The following is a 7,786-nucleotide window of genomic DNA, read 5'->3' as shown; positions in this document are numbered from 1 at the left end:
CCCTGAAGCTGGTATACTCAAGCTCTCTGTCTCTCATCACGGACCAGAAGGTTTCACTCCTAATTTCAGGTGTAGGTAGGAGAGAAGGTGCAGGGCACACGTTGGAGCCTTGAGTCCTTCATCTGTGAAATGCGGCTGACCACAAATGGTGGAAGAAACAGAGACAGCAGCACCAGACCCTTTTCAATGAGTGCTAAACCAAACGAAACATGCCACACCCAGAGCATCACAGGACTCCTTGATATTCAGAAGCATGTCAAGTAGATTTCCCTGCCAGGACCGTTGAATTTATTGTTCCTTCTGCCTGGAATGCTCTTCCCCTAGGTAAGACCACGGCCTGCTCCCTCACTTCCTCCACATCTCTGCTTAATTGCCATCTTTCAGACTTTCCCTCATTATCTTGAATAAAATAATATCATACCTGCACACACCCTTTCCCCTGATCTAGCATTATCTTTCTTCATAGTGCCTGCCACCCTTGATTTACTTACTGACTACCAGGTCTATGAAATGAGAGACTTGGTCCGTTTTGTCCTGTCACAAATTCCTCGAATTAGGGCTCTGGTATATGGCAGGTGCTCAGAAAACATTTGCTCAAGGACAGTCGGGAGCCAGGCCCCTTTACACACATTGCTAACATACACAGGTGCCCTCCAAGACGGACACTGGCCCCACTGTATTAATTATCATACATACTGAGATTCCAGGAGACGAGTGACACGCTCAACAACACACAGTCAGCATGTCAGCTTCCAGGGTTTGGAATCATATCTGCCAGCTTCCAAATCCTCAGTTCCTGGACAGAGACCTCACAGCCAAGAACGCAAGAGGCTTTATTTCTAACACAACGACTCCAAACAGTTCAGGTAGATACCGAGAGACACCAAAAACAGGTCACTGACTATCTGCACAGAGAGCTCACAACTCGAGTCTCAGACCCTCAAACACGACAGAGACCAAACACACTGCGACAAAGAGCCGCCAAACAGACCAAGGTCTTCAAGACAGAAACAAGTGAGAATTGCACAGATACTTCACCTCATGGAGACTGACTTCCGAACCACTCCGGACACTTACTAACCTAATACAGAAACCCCTAAGCAGAAAGACAGAACTTTGAGTAACTCAAGAACATCATACAACCTGAAGATAAAGTCCCCAGACAAATGGAAAACCTGCACCCTGTGCACAGACCCCAAGCAGCTGATAGCTTACACCTTAAGACAAACCTCTCCTCAAAGCAGCTCAGAGACATCACAACTTGGGACCCAGAATCAAAAGCTGAGCGATCTCACATTCTGGGGAGCAGACGCCTACACAGAGATCTCACACCCAGGGACTCAAAGGCCCGAAAGCTCCAAAAATGCACATCCCGGCATACAGGCACACACATCCTAGAGGATTTGGACCATGGCTCGCAAAATCCACTCAGATCAAATATCCCATCACCCACGATCCTGGCCAATGGCTCAGAGAGATCAAATGTACCCTAAACAGCATCTGTGATGTCATATGTAGCCATACACAACCCCAAACTCCCTGACACAGGTTACTTTCCAGGGAGAGACACGAAACAAGCGCAGAGACCTTTTCCTGGTCATGAATTGCATACATCTGTGCGACTTACCGCGCGCTGCCATATGATCCAGACTGAGTGAGAGCTAAGTAACACTGAAACAACGTCACTCTGCACTGCCGCTGACTGTGCCGAATCTCGCCACTCACCAAGGCAGCGATTCAACCCCTTCCGGAAAAGCGGTAAAACTCGAAGGAAAATTGCTCTCTGAAAAACTGCGCAAGCGAACGCAGGCGCAGTGGTATACACACGCCTCTCGCCCAGAGGTCCAGCTCCGCGACCTCAGTGCCTGTCTAAGACAGGCAGCCAATGGGAACTGAGCAGGAGACGAAGGAGGGCGGGAGTAGCCGGACTTCCGCGTGTACTCGCGCCCCGGAAGAGCTAATTCCTGCAATCTCTCGCTATATAGCCAATCCCACCTTGGATGTGACCATGTAGAAAAGAAGGGGTGGAGTTGGAAAAGAGACAAAAAAATTGCAACTTAATATCGGTGTGCACTCGAGTTCAAATGCGGCGGTAAGATGGAGTGGAGCGAATGCCGTTGGACCCAGTGGCGCCCTGAGTGCCTCCGCTGGGAAGTGTGGTCGATGCCCGACGCGGTGTCAGGGGACCCTCTGTGTTGTCACAGGCACTCTCCCAATGGCACCTTCCAGAGTGGGTGGTCCCACCGCTACACTTCGGTGGTCCATCCCAAGACAGAACTGTTTCATCTCCAGCGCCCCTTGGTGGTGGCATTGGGAAACAACAGACGTAGATGCCCATACCATCCCAGGATGATATGCAAAGGGTGGAAAGACGAAGTCAGGATGAAAACCTCACAGATTACCACACTCTTGGACTCAGAAAAAAGTTTTCATAAACTGAAGAACACTCCTCTGTGGTGGCCACTATTGTAACAGGAAGCATTCAAATAATTTTCTCTGTTCTGGGCAGTGGCATTTGTGCTTGTTTGTGTTTTCCTGTTTAATACAGAATAGGTCTCATGGAGAAAACCAGCCACAGTCCCCCAACTGGCAGGAGAGATAAAGCTTCTGAGAATGGGATCTGAAGGCCCATTCAGGTGTGGGGCCTGAATGTGGGGCCCCACATTTCAGCTGTGGGGACGACTTCTGTCGCTGACTGCGAGTGATATGTGAAAGGACAACAGGACTTTTCATTCTGTTAGGAAATGGGTCATCTCCAAGGAGCCCCAAAGACACCGTGTAGATGATATAAAGACCACAGCCTTGTCATCATCTTGTCATCCCTGAATATGTTCCCTAGCAGAATCCTCAACCTGTATATCTGTGCCTCTCTCAACGAGTTTAAATTTATTCATTCATTCATTCTCTCCACAGTATGTGTCAAGCACAACTATAAGGGTTAGGAAGGAGAAAATCAACCTTGCCCTGATGGAATGTACATTCTGTGGCGATCATACAGCCCCAAACTCTAAGTAGTTTTTCAGGTGTTTGTAACTGCCGTGATTAAAATTAAATCAGGATAGTGAAATAGAGGGGATCATGTCTAGGAAGAGTGGTCAGGGAAGTTCATTGTAAGATTGTGGCAAGATTTGAGCAAAAGCCTAAAGGAGATGCCTATCTGGGAGAAAAGTACCCCAGACAGAGATAATGGCCAGTGGAAAAATTGGGGAGTGGAAGTCAGTGTCGTGTGTGTGAAAACAGTAAGGATGACGATGTGACTGTCACAGCGTGATGGAGGGAGAGCCAAGAGATCAGATGAGAGAGGTAATGAGGGGCAGGTCCCATAAGGCCTATTGGCCATGGGGAGGACTTTGACTTGAGCCCCTGGAGAGTTCTTACAAGAGAAGCCCCCATGCTTCCTTAAGAGTCTCAGATTACACAATGATTGTTGAGGAAGGCCTGGTTTACCCCAGGAAAACCACAGGCCCTCTGAAGCTGAATGTGCCTTTCCTTGAATCCCCCACTCTCAAGGAGAATCGCCCCTACTGCTCCCAATGAACATCCATGTCAATTGATGATACCCTCAGGAGAGACAGACCAAGGACCCTCATGGTGTGAGTGAGGTCACATTCAGTCTTGCAAAGGCAAAGGGGGATGATGTAACAGGCACGGAGTTGTCAGGGAGAAAGACAAAGCTAGAGCATTAGACAGGAGCAGAGAGACTATTTCTGGAAGCAGAGTCCCCACTTAGTTGCACGCCCCAGCCCTGCTACTGGATGATGTACCTGTCTCTATAGGAGTAAAGAGGCCCCTCCCTGGGGACTGCATCTAGGAAATCATTCAGTTGCCCCATGGCCTGGGCCTCAGTCATGCCCCCTTGACACACATCAGGGGCCTCTGCCCATCAACACAAGGACATGTTCCAGTCATGGGGAAGCTCATGCTGTACACAGTGTTCCTCACAACCTGTTCTGTCCAGACTGCCCTCCTGCTGACCTCAGTGCCAATGAATGTTTTAATGGGGGAAAGAGAGGGAGGGATTTCTGCATTTGTGGTGGAGCCTCATGCAAGTTGGTGAATGTGAGGTTGCTCCCCACCTGCTTGGAGGCTCACCTCTGTGACTTTCAGCACCACCTCCAAAGGAATGAGAACTTTACATTTCATATATCGGGTAACCAGCTGAGTGTGTGATGGGGAGACACACAGACATATCCTGACAGTGCATCAGTCACAGGGTCCTTGTGACCCTGTGCAAATGCCCCCTTTCCCCATTACCTGGCCAGGGTTGCGCTGAGTCTTCCTGACTCCTCCAAAGAACCCAAGCTTACGTCCAGTATCTCTTCTCCTCGTGTGCTGAGGCCTTCCATCTGCACTGGGTTTGGGGTTGGGCTCCCATCTGCAAATGGTGCCCTCCTTGTTGTGGTTTGGGCAGATTGAGTGAGTGAATGTGTGAACACAGTTTTGGTCACAGGGTCCCTATCAAAGGTGGTAGTCGTGTCAGCAAGCTTTGTTTTTATCAGGATTATTACCATGGGCTCCTCTGAACTGCACATCACTTACTCTCACTGAGGATGGGGCCCCAAGCTTTTGTCTCTAGGGAGGCATGGTAGAAATCATAGCAAAGGCAAAATCAGAGGTCTGCTTCTAAGACCCGTGAGAGTGGGATCCATCCAGCCTTCCTCTCAAGAATACTCTCATTTGCAGATACATGAACAGCTCAGAGGCCCAACCCACTGGGCAAAGACCCCCCGCCCCCCCTACCCAGATAGTTCATAGACTCCATGCCTGGGACAGAGATCTACAAATAGTTCAGAGCCTGCTCATCCTGGACAGCAACCCCAAACAGCTCAAATACGTCACAGCTGAGGACACAGACCCTATCCAGCTCAGAAACTCCCACTGCGGCCTCAGATGAGTTAGGATCCCTAAGACAAACAGCATTGCTCACAGCCAGTTCCATGGGGTGAAGTTGTAATCTCTGGATGCTGCATTCTGAAGGAATTCAGAGTGAAAAACAGGATGAGACATACTATGCTTTGGACAAGCTGGCCTTCGTTTAGTTATATGGATACCTCAGGAAAAGGTTCAGTGACCCCAGATTCTTGCATCTTCCCAAACACAGAAAAGTATGAAAAGCATTAACTTGTGAAATCTGATCTCTGTGTTTCACAATAACCTTTTACCAATATGCATGCTTCACTGCATGTATTTCCTAGCCAAACTCATATTGACTTCTCTGCTACCTCCTCAGAGCAGTTTCCTCAGAGCTAGCAGAGTAGCTGTGTCCTGGGCTCTAGTCCCCAGAAGACCCTGATCCAACCATTCACAACACTTCCACTGTATGTTTTTCATTAAGTAGACACTACACAAACTAACAGCTTGCCTTTAGCTCAGAGGCCTCACACCCCTCCCCACAGGGCCTACAGGCTGCACTCTGGGACACACAGCCCCAAATCTTTCCCTCTGGGCTTCTGTGTGGGCAGCGGCAGTGAGGCTCTGTTAAGTCAACCCCAAGGGAGAGAGGCCGCCAGTCTTGCAATCCCTGCAGTCTGCATTCACCAGCATGTCATTCTGAGGAAGGCAGGTTCCTTCCAGGGGTGTGATGTGCCTTAGAGCTGAGGGGTTCTGAAACTGATTTCCCATGTCTGGGTCCTGACTTAGGCCCTAACCCTCACCCCATCCCCGCTCAGCTCTGGTCATGGTAACCTTGTATCCTGCCCCATGGGAGGTTCAGAGTGAATCCCAGATTTACAGAAGAAGCCCCGGGGATCTGGTCGTCTATGTCAGCACCGACTGTGGGCTACGGAATTCTGGAGATAGGAGAGGTTTTCCCCTCACAGTGCCTATGACAACTCCCTTACATCCCTCTAATCATCTGTCATTTTCCAGAGCCCCTCTCCTGGTGACAGCTGCCACAACTCCCCTCTCACCCAAATTCCCACCCCTCCCCTGATATTCCAAGAGGCCTCCCCTCCCACCTCAGGGGCCTCTTTAGCCCCTCGCCCAGCCCTACTCCCAGGGACACATTTACACCCTCTCTCCAATTGTGGCCTCTCACCCAGCACCCGCACTGCCTCAGAGGATCCCCTGAGGACCCTGTCTACTCCCTGCATTCTTCAGGACACCTCTCTCTTGCCCCACACAGGTGTCTGTCATAAAGTCCTGGTGAGGGAGGAACTGAAAATCTCCAGGATCGAGAGAAAATCCAGACCCAGACCAGGAGTCCAGGGTACTTCCCTCAGAGCTGGTGGGAAAGGGTGAGGGTCTCTGAGAGAAAGAGCTTGACTCAAGGTCCCACAGGTGTGACAGGGTTTTCTTCAAGGGGCCTAGTGAGAAGGAAGTGAGATGTACCTTAGAAGTGCTTCGGACACTGCAATTCAGAAGGATGATTACCTGAAACTGAGATCCCTGCCCACGGATGCCAGCTGACTCCTAGAGTGACCTCACTAAAGCAGCCACTGATCAGAGAAGCGTCTCCAGCCTGTTGACTGGGCAGCAAACACTCCTGGAGATTGGGTTCCACTGGTCCTTCAGTGCTCAGGCCCCAGGCCCACACTGCAAGCTCTTGCTCATCAGCCTCAGTGCCTGACTGTGTGAGCCCTGGTCTCATCTGGGGGTCTCTGTCCCTGTACCCTGCAAGAGCCTGAACCTGTGTTTTCCATGTGGGCTGCCCAGAGTGGTCTAGGATTCCATGCCTCCCAAGCTCCACAACCAATCACTGCTGCCAGTGTATTCAAATCTGCAGGGGATGAGCATAGGCAAAACAGGGCTGGAGCGGCCTTCTGGACATCTGAGAATGGGGATTCCCCTCTGTTTGCCCTGAGAATGATGTGAGGAGGTAGTAAGCAAGCTTGACTTCTCCTGCACTGCAGATGGACAGCATTGTGGCAGCATCTATCAAAGTGAAAACTCCTGAAAAAACCTTGTCCTGTCCCTGAGGGAAGGACATTTTTGGTCCAGTTTTGTCATTCACCCCAGTGCCCAGCACATATAGCTGCTCACTGGGTGATTGGTGACTGACTGAGTCTTGATCCAGCAGCTCCACTTTAAAAATGTATAATCAACACACCCACATTTGTAGACCTGTGTGTAGAAGGAAGGTGGTAGCAAATAATTGTGCAAAACCTCTTTATGTCCATTAATTGTCAACGGTTTTTGGACGGCAAATGAACGGTGAGGGGTTCATGGTATAGCATGCAGCACATACCGGCCATGGAACGCAATGAGGGGACCAGTGTGTACTGATCAGATGGAACTCCTTCAGGACATGCTGTTAATAGTCATGGAGAGGGGAAGCAAATGGGAGATGCTCATAGTGGGGCCTGCTCTGTGTGTGTGTGTCTGTGTCTGTGTGTTTCCTGTGCTGTGCTTAGTCAGTCAGTTGTGTCTGATTCTTTGCAACCCCATGGACTGTAACCCTCCAGGCTCCTCTGTCCATGGAGTTTCTTCAGGCAAGATTAGTGGAGTGGGTTGCCATGCCCTACTCTAGGGGATCTTCCCAACCCTGGGATCAAACTCAGGTCTCCCGCATTGCAGATGAATTCTTTACCATCTGAGCCACCAGGAAAACCCAAGAATACTGGAGTGGGCAGCCTATCCCTTTTCCAGGGGCTCTTCCTGACCCAAGAATCGAACTTGGGTCTCCTGCATTGCAGGCAAATTCTTTACCAGCTGAGCTACCAGGGAAGCCCCGTGTGTTTGTGTGTGTGTGTGTGTGTGCGTGTGCGTGTGTGTGTGTGTGTGTGTGTGTGTGTAGTTAAAATACAGAGAAACATGTTTGAAAGGAACAAGGAGGCTCCAATAACTA

The sequence above is a fragment of the Capricornis sumatraensis genome, chromosome X (assembly GCF_032405125.1).
Source record: "Capricornis sumatraensis isolate serow.1 chromosome X, serow.2, whole genome shotgun sequence".
Classification (NCBI taxonomy): Eukaryota; Metazoa; Chordata; class Mammalia; order Artiodactyla; family Bovidae; genus Capricornis; species Capricornis sumatraensis.
This window is presented reverse-complemented; position numbering follows the sequence as displayed.